Raw genomic sequence first — 12499 nt, 5'->3', positions numbered from 1 at the left:
GGGCCTGACGGGGAAGGTGGGGGGCCCGTGGCCTTCCGGGTGCCTCCCCGGATGCTTTGCTGTCCTCGGTCCTCCGTTTTGAGCCTCTGCTTCATGGAAGCAAGTGGCTTAGGGGCCTCGGCGAGGCCTGCCTGCTTGGGGTCTTTGTCCGTGGACCCCTTGCGTGATCCGGAGTTTAGGGAGTCTTTGCATTACATTTACATTCTAAGAGAACACCCAGAGTGAATCTGTTGGTGCCTGTGACTGTGCCCTCGGTGGCTTCCGCTGCCGCCCGTAGTCCTGGGATGACTGAGCGGTAGTGACCGTCTCTGTGTCTGGGGGTGCGTCTCGGTGTCCCCTTTCTGACTTGCCGACTCAGTGGCCACAGACTCTCATTCTTCAGAAGGCGGTTTCTTAGGGGTGATTTTGTTCCGTGCCTGAGGGCTTTGTTGTCTCCTCTTGATGGTTCTATAAAAACCCAGGAGCCTTTCTCTTGAGAGTGTGATGCCTTCGGAAGAGGTTTCGATGGTGTGTCCCTTTGAAAACAGCTGAGATGCCTGCTGTTACCACTAGGAAGTAGCTTCTTTGGGGACTCGGAAGGCCCTCCGGGACCTCAGTGACGACACCCAGGCGCCCAAGGGTGCACGCGTGGTGCAGACAGGCTTTCAGGCTGCGTGTGACCGCACACACGGGGCACGCCACCGGCATCCAGAAGGTGGAGAACCAGCAGTGTTTGGATGTAAGAGAATGCCTTTCTGACTTGCCTACCCCTGACCCTGTCCCGGGTTTGACTTTATGCTTTGCCTCTTGCTGGGGGCACTTGCCTAAAGGAGAGCGCAGCCCCTTGAATTCGGATCTGCCAGCCGTGTCCTTCACAGGAGGGGCTCCGCCATTTTAATTAACTGTTAAAGAAATACCACGTGAGAAGATACGGTCTTCAGAATGCGTGTCTGATATTTCAAGATATTGTATTGTAACGTGTATTCCATTTGCTCTGATTTGCAGTTTTGTGTTGGTCTTTTTTTGGAGTCCTAAGCTGATTTGCGGCCAGCTTTCTTACTAGTTTAGCTTGGTAGGCATGGGCTAGTTCACGCTAGCTGGCGGTACGTGGAATCTTCAAAAGTAGGATCTATTACTGTTTTTAATCTGAATTTCTAAGAGCAGATCTCTCCCATGGCATCTGGAAGAGGCATGACCATGTAAGGCAGGCAGCATTTATATATAAAGAAATGATCGCAGATCCAGAAATGACGATAGAATCGGTGTAGGGTTGAGAAGTTCCCTTCTCGTGGTGGCGGGAGGGCCAGCCGCGGGGGCGGGGGGTGGGGGTGGGGGCGAGTCCTCCGGGTGGACGGTTGTTAGTCTGAGAAACGTGCTTGAAGTGAGCGGGGTTTCCAGAACAGATCTGCAAGGTAGTGTTTGGAAGGAGAGATTCAGTTCACAAGGCTGACGAGGGAGGATGTTTCTAGATTATAGGGTGCTTAGGAAAAGCGCCCGTGGACCGGTGCAGGCGGGACCCCCGTCGGGGCGGGGTTATGGAGTGGGCTTGGGATGCGGGCCAGCGACCCCCGGAAAGACGCAGTCCGCGCCGACGGAGTGCGATGGTTTGCCTGCAATCGGGACGCACAACCACAGCAGCGAATACTTAGCGTTTTCTTTTCTGAATGTCAAGATGATTGCGTTCATTTGTAAGTACCATAAAAATGTTTAAAATTTTGCTGCTTCCATCTGTTGGTGGCTTCCTCTTTCAGAAACGAGCCTCAGGTAATGGAGGCAGCAGGAGACCTGACGGGCTCGCTGCTGTCGGCCGTGGGGCTGTGCCGTGTGCACTGGGTGATGATGGTACGTGCCCCGGGGCGAGCGGTGCTGCTCTGCTCTTTGTAACCTCCCGTGGGTCACCGGAGAGGGAGGGAGGCCCGCCTCGTGCCGCCTCATCGAGTTTGCACAAAACATGAGGCAATTACCAGGCTCTGATGTTTGTGTACAAGGTGCCTGTTCCTAACTGTAAATCAGGGTCCTTTGAAACATTGCAAAGCTAAACACACAGCACGTTATTGCATTCTACAGGGCCCTCGAGTGTTGTGCCGTAATAGAGGTCGATGTGCCGTCTGCAATAAAACAATGGGAGCATTATTAAATTTCTAGACCTTTGGTGTGGATGCCCATAGATCTGGTTTTCTCTTTGTCCGTGCCCCGGACTGCGAGACTCAGAAAGGTGGGGACATAAGGTCGCGTTCATTAGTGTATTCGTGCCTCCGCGTTGCCGTGGGCGGGACGGGCTGGGGGATCGCGCGACCCCAACGCCACACGGGAGCAGCAGAGAACTGACCACGGCAAACCTGTCCACCTCGCGTCTTGGAGAGTTGATGTCCTTCCTTGTGCTCTTTCCTCCTTGTTTTTCTAGCTTTAACTATTCAGGATAAAACATCTTGATAAAGGTGATTTGGGCTCAGGAAGGAATTTAGAGAAGTCTGGACGGTGCTTTTTTTTTTTTTTTTTTTTTTTTTTACTGAGGTGGCCAGACTATCAGGCCCAGATTTCCTTTCCAGGCCGACTGAACCCTTGTCTAAATAATTTATCAGTTTGCCACTGGTGAGACATTTCTTTTGATTAAATTTAAGGCTGTGCCTTACTACCTCGTGGGTTCATAAATCTGTGTTCTGTGTTCTGCGGGAGATGGAAGGAGGGGTGCCAGCTGCTGTCGCGGCTGCCGCCGGCTGCTGGTCCTGCCAGGCCTCGCTGCCCCCTCGTCGGGCCCCAGCCGAGCGTACAACTGGGCGACGGGACTGGGGGATCCAAAGCACTGCATATCCCGTGAAGAATTCGTCTTTCTCAGCCTTTTTCTAACAAGTTGGGGGGCTTCTGGCAGTTTAGCACAGGGTGTAACGGCCGGAGCCGATGGGGGGGGCGGCAAACGGGGGTCTCTTCCTGTTGTGCTTTCCCCAGAGCGTTGCGGACCACGGCCCCTCTCCCTCTCCTCTGTTATCGTTTGGGGGGGGGGGACCCGAAAGCCGCCTGATGCTGGTATGTTTATAACTCACTAAGGTGAAGGGACTTGAAGGTTTCCACCCGGGCGGTATCTGCATTGACCCCTGACTGAGTCCATTTTGTCCCGGGAACGTTCCAGTTTGCAAAATGCCCTTTGGGGCCTCGCCGGAGCGCCCCTGGCTTGTAGGAGCTCCTTCTGGAGCCAGGTCAGGGTGTGCAGGGGTGGCCCACCTGTGTGTGGCCGCGGGCCCTGCAGGCACATCTCGGGCCACACGGGGCAGTGCTTACGACATGGTGTGGACTCGGTTCCGAGGGCTTAAATTCCATCCCGCCCTTCAGTTGACCGTGCTCCTCAGGTTGTTCATGGTGGGCGAGTGGCCTGGCACATTCTTACAGTGCTGCCCGCCCGGCAGAGTGCATGCGGGCGGGAAGTCTGTCTGGGACAGAGCAAGGCCCCACCGCCTGGTCATCGGCCAAGTAGGAGTCACTGCTGCACTTGAACCGAAGCGACTTTGCTCTTGGTCACAGGGTTGCCTGCACGCCACTGAGCGTGTGCTTGGACCAACGTTGCTCGTCGCCGTACCGTATGGTGGGAGGGGGCGTCTGGGGGGAACGGGGCCTAAGGCCAGTAGACAGCTTCGTTCCTCCTTGGGGCCTCACAGGCTTGTCCTGTAGGTGTGAGGCACAGGTGTTTGCCAGCCCAGCGCTCCGGTGCGACGCTGTTCTGGTGGGGCTGTGGTGAGGCTGTGTCCTTGCCTCCTCCCTGCAGCGGGGCTGACGGCTTGGCCCTCGTGCTGGGGGTGCTAGGGAAGCGGCTCTGCCCGCCTGGTTGCTGGGACGGGCTCCAAGCCCGCTGTGCTGCTGGGTGACCTGCCCCCTGGCCTGTGGTTTCCTTCCTGGGGCGGGTTGTGGCGCTTGAGACCCACGGGCTGTGGCTCGTCCCTCGCTGGGGGTGGACTAGGGGCAGAGCAGCGTATGTCCGCGCTGACAGCTCTCCCCCTGACTCCCTCGGGTGTTCCGGAATGAAGTTCCTACAGGGATGCGGTCAAGACTCGTGAGTGGGTGGGTTCTGCCTCGTCGTGGCATTTTCAGAGTCCGATGTGGACTCTCGAGGGAGGGCCCAGCCGTGCCGTGGGACTGTGCTCCCCAGCCTGGGGGTGCTCTGAGACCATTTGTGGACTGTGTAGTGACTCCTGTTGGGCCGGTCACGCTTGGCCTTAGTCTCAAACTGACATGGTGGCTCAGCAGTGAAGATGCCCACGAGTCATCCGTGATGCCACTGTCACACCATCATCCCGTCCTGTTGTCCCCCAGGCCAGCCAGCTCCCCTCTTCCTCTTCCTGCAGCAGCCGGCTTCCTTCTCTGTTGGTCCCAAGGTTGGGCTCTGTCCCCCTTGCCAGTGTTTCTGTGACACATTGCCGGTGAGGGCACAAAGGGAGCAAAGGGAGAGCTGGGGAGATGGCCCCCACTCGATAGAACTCCCCCCAGCGGGAAGCACTTCGCATCAGGTGCTCATGACGTTTGCACGACGGTGTGGACAAAGCCTTCTGTCCCGCACTCCCCTTCACCCCACCCTCTCCCTGCTCGCCCGACCGCCTCTCCACGCACAGCGTTCACTGACGGTTCCGGTCGTGCAGCCCGGCCCGCACACCACCCCCGTCCCCAGAAAACCCGTTTCTACCCGGCTCTTCCTGCCGAGCCCGCCTGCCACCGCGTCCAGCAGAGCAGAGAGGCGGCCGCCGCCCAGCAGCTTCGTGGCGCCGCCGGTAGATTCTTGGCAGAAGACGATAAGCACATTGAAGCAGGGGGAGGGGGCGACCCTGCAGGCCACGCGGAGGGGTGAGCAGCCCGGCCCCGGCCACACGTCCCGGCCGTCTGGGGCGGTGTGTGCCCATCGCCTCGTGTGGTGCCACCGCCGTGCGGCCCCCGTGGTGGCCCCGCCTCTGCGGTCACAGGCCGGCTGGCGTGGGCGCGGGAGAGTCCTGGGATTTGGGCCCACGTGGCTTTGAGCGGTACACCGGCAAGCGTGGATTTCGGGCCACTGCCACGGAGGTGTCTCCACTGTAGCCCCTCATGTCTATGTGGCTGTGATCCCCCCCTGCCCCCCGGCGTGGCCCCTTGCACCCCTGCCCCCACCCCGTGGGCCACTGGCAGGTGGGCCTGGGCTGGGAAGGCCTAGCAGGTGGCCGCCTCCTCGCTGCCACTGCACGGGTGGGGGGTGGGGGGTGGGGGGTAGGGGGTGGGGGGCGAGGCCGTGGCCCGGGGCCGTGGGAAGAACGTCGCCGTGAACTGTTGCTTTGCCTCTTCCTAGACGTGCACGTTGAGAGTTTACACTGAACTTGTAGGGTCTGTAAGCGCCAAAGGAGGGTTCACGGGGAGGAGAAAACGAGGTGAAATGTAGGCTCGATGGTGGGGGGGGGGGGAATGCGGTGGAGCCGGTGGTGGGGAGGCCCGAGCCCCTGGCACAGAGCTCCGTGCTCCTCCTGCTGGGACCCCGCTCCCGCCCGCCCCCCCCGCATGACTTGCTCGAAGGATCGTGTTTAATAGCGAAACAGGGCTGGACCGTGTCCTTAACAAGCCCACCCGGGATCTGGTCTCAGCCGCGTGTGTGACACATGGCAAATGAGGACCGGTCGCCATCTGTGAGGACTGCAGCTGTAGCTCCGATGTCTGACGCGCCCAGACCGCCGGTGCGGCGGCTTCCCCGGTTAACCTGGAGGCCCCGATGCCGAGCCTGGTGCACCCGGCTCTGGGGGTGGGGGGTGGGGGGTTGCCGGGGCGGGAGCGAGGGTGTCTGAGGAAGTGCTGGGAAAGTAGAGGATACAGAGCCTGAAGCGGGGGACTCGGGATTGGGGGTGGCCGTGAGGAGCCCACCGTATGCTCGCCATACGCAACTGCGAAGGGCTGTCAGATCCGGTTCCAGCCGGAGGAGAAAGTGCGGCTCCAGGGCGATGGTAACAGACTGGAGGGGAGGGGCCCCGTCTGCTCGGCTTGACTTCATTCCGCCGGGAAAGCGTCTGTCACGGGGTAGTTGTGAATCGGGGGTTCACGACAGCTTCTGGGTGCCCCTGTCTTAAATGTCAGGGGTTTGCTGTAGGTGTGGCATGTCACGGAGCTGTGCAAAGGGGAAATGAAATTCACATAGCATGATATTACGACGGGAACCGCGCAGCGCCTGGCCTGTGTCTGGCTGACTGCCGTCACCCGGCACCGCGTTTCCGAGACTCGTTCGTGTGCGTGCGTGTTGTCGCATGGGTCGGCGTCTGGGGCTTTTCACGGCTGAGTAAACGCCGCTGGGCAGACGCTCCGCGTCGTGTTTATCCATCTGTGGGTGGACGTTTGGCCTGTTTCTACCTTGTGGCTGTTACGAACGATGCTGCTGTGCACATTTGTGTACGGGTTCTTGCACGGACATACGTTTTCAGTTCTTTTGGGTACATACCTAGGCGAGGAATTGCTGGCTCGTATGTAACTCCGTGTTTACCTTTTCTTTTTTAATGTCTGTTTATTTTTGAGAGAGAGAGAGAGAGAGAGAGAGAGAGAGCGCGCGCATGCGCCCACACACGGGGGCGGGGCAGAGAGAGAGAGGGACAGAGAATCCCAAGTAGGCTCTGAGCTGTCAGCCTGACGTGGGACTCAGACTCACGACTGTGAGATCGTGACCTGAGCCAAAGTCAGATGCTTAACTGACTGAGCCCCCCAGACGCCCCTCTGTGTTTGCCTTTTGGAGGGAGGATTTCCCCGGTCGTTTTCCATTCTACTGGCGACGTTTGACAGTTCAGTTTCTCCCCGTCCTCACCACACTTGTTTTTTTCTGTGTTTTTGTTTTAAAATTATTACGATGATGGCCATGCCGGTTTTGGTTAGCATTTCCCTAATAACGAAGGATGTTGAGCATCTTTTCATGTACTTATTGGCCATTTATTTGCACATCTTTGGGAAAATGTCTCTTCAAGTCCTATACCATTCTTTACTTGGGTTATTTTTCTTTATTGTTGGGTTGTAAGAGTTCATAATGGACATTTTTAATCTTTTTTAATGATTATTTTTGAGAGAGAGAGAGACAGAGAGCAAGTGAGCAGGGGAGGGGTAGAGAGAGGGGAGACAGAATCTGAAACAGGCTCCAGGCTCTGAGCTGTCAGCACCGAGCCCGACATGGGGCTTGAACCCACGAGCAGTGAGATCATGACCTGAGCCAAAGTTGGATGCTTAACCAGCTGAGCCACCCAGGCGCCCCCATAATGGAGATTTTTAAATCAAGTAAGCCATAACTTTAGTCATGAGGACTTGTGTCCTTTCTAAATAATGTATGTGGTATCTCATAATAACGTTATAACAACATTACAACATATATAACATTACCTCATAATAACATTTAGGTCCTAAATAGTCTTCGGCCAGTTTGATTTGTCCCACGTATGAAATTTTTACTAAGAGTCTCCGGTAAGAGCACAGGGGACTTAGGAGGGAGCGGTCTGGGATAGTTAGGTATGGCCAGAGGGTTTTCTGTGCCTTAATAACCCTAAAGAAATTTGTTTCACAAACACTGTCCTTTCATTAGTGCACTTGATGGTCGCGTTCGTCTGGGAGCAGGGAGACCTGTGACCTCGGGCAAATCCCCAGAATGTACTTGAGCTAGACCTCACTAAAGCCAGATCATCCTCTCGGAGGTGAGCAGTTTGGACAGCGCGGGTCTGCCGTGTCCAGGGCACAGGACTCGGGAGATGGTGATCATGGTGGGGGGTGGGGTCTCTCTGTGTGTTTATCATCGTGAAAATCGGAGGGGTCTCCGTTTCGCAGCTCTGCCGCTCCTTTTAACGTGCTTATGTTTCTACGTGCCCCGCCGACAAGAGTCCTTCACCTTTTAAGTTGAGGGGAACAGGGCACGGTGTACTGGGGCCTTGGGAGCTCTGCGGGTCCTGGGACACCTGTCCGGGGGGCTTCGGGCTGGTGGGCTCACACAGGGCCGGGGGCTGCTTTGCCGGCAGAGGCAGGCTCAGTGAAGAGCGGGCTCCAGCTTTGCCGCGTGGACGTCGGCCCCCGGCGGGGGCGGCTGCCTGGCGGGGAGGGCCAGCCAGAGTTTCCGGGTCTTAGGACCGCACGTTCCACCCCTGGGCTCCCCCCTGTCTGTTGGGTCTGGCTTTGGTCGCCAGAGTGGTCGGCCGCCTCGCCTCTGTTCCCCCAGAGCACTGAGGAGGGGCTCAGATGAAGCACAGAGTATGAGAAGGGCTCTTGGTGTACTGGGTGACCTGAGGCCTCCCTGCTCGCCCTTCCGGGGCACGGCCAGGAGCACAGGTGCCAGAGGAGGCCCTGAGCTACGGGCTCCGGGGGCTTCCGTTCACGTGACGGTGGACGCATCTGGGTGTATGTCTGGCTTCTTTTATATCTTAGTTTCATCTCGTCTGTTTTTACTGCCTTTTCCCTTGCCTTTTATGTTAACCAGGTTTCAGAACATTTTTGCACGTCCCCTTGTCTTAGTGCCGTGTGCTGGTGCGGGGTGACCCCGCAGGGGACTGTGTGCGTGTCCTGTGCACTGTCCTTCAGCTGAGGTCACGCCGGGCAGCATACACCTCAGCGTGTACTTGCCCTGCCCTCCCCTGCGGTCCCACCAGCGGCTCTGCTCCGCGTGCAAGGCTGTGTTATTGTTGTTTTGCCCTCTTTACTCCTTCCTGCATTTCTGTCCCTTCTGGGATCATTTTCCTTCAGTCTGGAAGTTTTGAAATATTTCTTTTAGTGTGAATCTTCTGGCAACACATTATTTAGTTTTTGTCTGAAAATGTTTTTATTCTTCCTTTGTTTCGTTTTTGAAAGATCGTTTTGCTGGGTGTGCAATTTTATAGCGATTTTTTTTTCTTTTCAGTTTAAGGTCCCCCCGCCCCCTCCATTTAAAGCAGTTGAAAAGTGTGTTTGTCTCATCTCTGGGCGTCTGTCCTGGTGGAAAGTTGGCCGTGAGTCTTCATATTTGTCTTTTCAAGGTGCCCCGTTTTCCCCCTCTGGCTGATTTAAAGCTCTTCTCCTCACTCGCTGAGATGCTCGTAGGTGTGGTTTACGTTGTGTTTATCCTGTTTGGTGCTCTGCCGCGTGGGGCCTGATGGTTTTCATCAGCATCGCCACAGACCCTGCTCCGTGCGTTCCCTCCGATTCGAGGATGTGAGACCTCGTGTCCCCAGTACGTCTTACCTTCTGTTCAGCGTTGTGTTTTTTCTTTCCGTGCTTTTGTCTGGATGTTTTCCCGGGACTGCTGTGCAGCTCACAGACCCTCTTCTGCTGTAGTGGCCAATCTCCTGTTTAGCCAACCTACCATTTTTTTTCTTTCGTTGTGTTTTTCTGTTCCATCATTTCCATTAGGCTCTCTGTTGATTGCCGGTCTCTGGGGGAAATCTCCATCTTGTTACGTATGATCCTGAACACGTGGGCTTTCAGCACTAGGATGCCCGTGCTTCTGACACAACGTCTCCGAGACTGGGAGGCGTGTTTCTGACCACGCTGACTGCTGTGCGTATGGCTGGAGCTGCCCTGTGTGCACGGGGGCGAACTCCGTGGTGTGACTGGGCACGGTCAGTGTTTCGGCCTGCCAGTCGGGGGGGCGGGTGTCAGTCGTGATTGTGAAGCGTCTGTGCACGGGGTCTGTGGCCCGGAAGAACACCACCCACCCCCCGGGCCTGCGGGGCGGCGCTGAGTGAACCCGTAAAGTCGACTCCGAGAGGACCTCCGAGCGTGCGGAGGAGGTGCTGGGGCACCTAGGCCAGAGCGTGTCGAGTGACGAACTTGTCTGATTGAGCTGACGATGGCTCTGTTACCAAGTATCAGATAAAAACTCCAGCCGGTGAGAAAGCACTGTGTCAGAGCTTAGTTGGCAGCGTTGTTTTCCTTGGTGACACACGGTGCAATAATGCATCTTACAGTCTGTGGATCTTGGATTTTAGGAAGTAAATAGCATCTATTTTATACACATTATAGCCATACCTTTTGAGGAGCAGAGCTGGGGACAGAACGATGCTCCTTGGAGTTTAATAATGCAGAGAATCCCATTCTCCACCCCGTGGCCCCCCACCCCTTCCCATTTTGTTTATGTTCTGATCTCCCTCGGCAAGGGGCTTGCGGGGACCGAGTACACGGAGACAGAGGCGGTCAGTGATTGGTCTGTATTTGCCACTGTCCTAGTAAGTGACGGGAGATGTGAGTTAGTGTCCTGTCGCCCTGAAATCCTGGATGCGGCCGCCCCGTGACCTCCGCTCCCGGGACCGTCTCAGATGCGTCCGTGGAAGGTGGGCTTGCCCGTTAGGCCCTGGGCGTGACCCACCTGGCCTAGGTTAAGCTTCGAGGCGATTGGAAGTGACTTGTCAGAGTCAGTGTGGATGCTGGGGTCTTCCGCGGGGCAGACCGAGAGGGCACGGCCATTCCGCCTTACCGCACGAGGGAGACGGCGAGGGCCACACGCAAGGTGGCGTCTTGGAGGCGGAGTTGGACCCCAGCGGGAGCCCCCGGGCCCAGCCCGCTTCCGGCACGGCCCCTCACGTCTGCTTCCTCACCGCCGCTACGCTGAGTTCATCCTTCAGCTTGGGAAGAGCTGGGCGTTTGCAGCCACAGCTCCGGCTTTCCTCTTCACTCCGCGCTCTCTTCCTGGGCCTCAGGGCCCGAGACGCTCCTCGCAGAGATCTGACGCGTCTGTCAAGGTTCTCACGGCTTTCTGTGGCCGTCGTGAAAGAGGCCTTTTCCCTGCGGTCCCTAGTGGGTTTTTAGAACAGGGCTTCCTGCTGCCTGTTGGTTGTTATGCTGTCCCCAGCACCTTACTCTGCGGCCCTGCGTGACGGGCTGTGGCGGCCCTGAGGTGGCCCTGGGGCGGGCCTAGGCGGCGATGTGGTGGCGCTGTGCAGGCCTTGGGGCGCCAGGACCGGCACTCGGCCCCGCCGGAGACTGGCCGCCTGCCGGCCCGGGCCGCCGGCGTCCGGTCCCGCGCACAAACTTGTGGGGGTGCAGGAGGGTCTGTTCTGGTTTCAGTTCTAAACATTTCACGTCTCTTTAAATCTTTAAAAATTTAGAACATCCTTTTCTCTTCATGCCATTGCGCAGACGATTTTTAGAAGTCATTTTGGACGTCGTTTAGCGACGTCAAGTGCACGGCCAGATCCGGTCTTGGGGCTGGTGAGCCGTGCGAACGGTGCGCCCCCTTCAGGACGAACCGGAGGTGGGGGCCTCGGTGACCCAGGAAGGTCCCTCACCATCCGTCCGCCCCCCGCATTGGTTTTGCCCGACCCCCTGACGTGTGCACGCGGGACTCACGCTGGGTCATCCTGCCTCCTCTCGCACGACGCGGTTTCTGAGACGCGGTCGTGTTGCTGCGCGTGCCCGTGGCTCGTTCCCTCCGTGGCCCAGGCGCGTCTCACCGCGTGTCTGGGCCACGACGCGATCCGTTCGCCCGCTGGTGTGCGGGTGGGTCATTTCCAGTTGTGGCCTTGGTGAAGGAGGCCGCCGTGAGTGTGGGCGTGAAAATGTTTGCGTGGGCCCGTGTTTTCATTTCCCTCGGGCGCCTGGGAACGGGCTTGCGGGCCGTGGGGTCCTTGCACGTCTGCTGTTCTATTTCGCGAGCGGCTCTCAGTTGGCAAGATGACAGGGGTCACCCGTCTCCGCGCAGAGCCAGGCGGTCCGCGGGGGGCTGTCACTCGCGGTTGACTCCACGCGCCCTGGAGACGTGCACCCGTGAGCTAAGGAGACGGCTGGCTCCGAAGCGGTGCTCGGGTCGCGGACGTTCCCGCCCTCCCCCGCGGTACCCGTCCCCGGTGGTGGGGCGTGAGCGGGCCGCGTGTGCTGAGAAACACGGCCCGGTTCAGAGCAGAGTCAGGCGAACCGCTTGGCCCGTTGCTGGGCTTGGGAAGAGAAGGTGAGCCCGCGGCAGCCCCTCCTCTTGCAGGGGTGACTCTGTCCCCGCTGCGCCGTGCTTTCCCTTAGTTCTCCCCAGGGTTGGCCGCGCGGGTGGGTGCGGGCCAGCAAGACCCCGAAGGGACCCCGGTCAGCCGGCCCTTCCTGACACTCAGCGCTGCTTTGGTGCCTGTCAGGACCCCGCTGCTCTGCCTTTCTGCTGGCAACAGAGTGGAAATCTGGGTCGTCATGAACGATCCGTCCAGGAGAACGGGCCCCACTGTTTCCCTCCTCTCCCCCCTTCCTTTCCCCTCTCCTCCCCTCTCTCTTTTTTCTTAATATATTTTTTAACGTTTATTCATTTTTGACAATGAGAGAGACAGAGCATGAGTGGGGGGAGGGGCAGAGAGCGAGGGAGACACAGAATCGGAAGCGGGCTCCAGGCTCCGAGCCGTCAGCCCAGAGCCCGACGCGGGGCTCGAACCCGCGGACCGCGAGATCACGACCTGAGCTGAAGTCGGACGCCCAACCGGCTGAGCCACCCAGGCGCCCCTCCTCCCCTCTCTTTATCTGCCCTCCTCTCCCCTGCCTTCTTCCCTCCCCTTGTCCCCCTTTCCTACTCTCCCTTCTGCCCCATTTCCCCCTCCTCTCCTCTCCTCTCCTCTCCTCTCCT

At 58.0% G+C, this 12499-nt stretch overlaps 1 protein-coding gene across 1 annotated transcript in view; it reads left to right on the top strand.

The window, feature by feature from the left end:
* The window catches only part of RPTOR (regulatory associated protein of MTOR complex 1), a 330305-nt gene that overhangs the window by 84172 nt on the left and 233634 nt on the right, over nucleotides 1–12499 (top strand). The gene's annotated exons all lie outside the window — the stretch shown is intronic.

The sequence above is a fragment of the Panthera uncia genome, chromosome E1 (assembly GCF_023721935.1).
Source record: "Panthera uncia isolate 11264 chromosome E1, Puncia_PCG_1.0, whole genome shotgun sequence".
In the NCBI taxonomy this organism is placed as follows: domain Eukaryota; kingdom Metazoa; phylum Chordata; class Mammalia; order Carnivora; family Felidae; genus Panthera; species Panthera uncia.
Note: the sequence above shows the minus strand (reverse complement) of the source record. Positions and strands in the feature narration are given on the sequence as shown.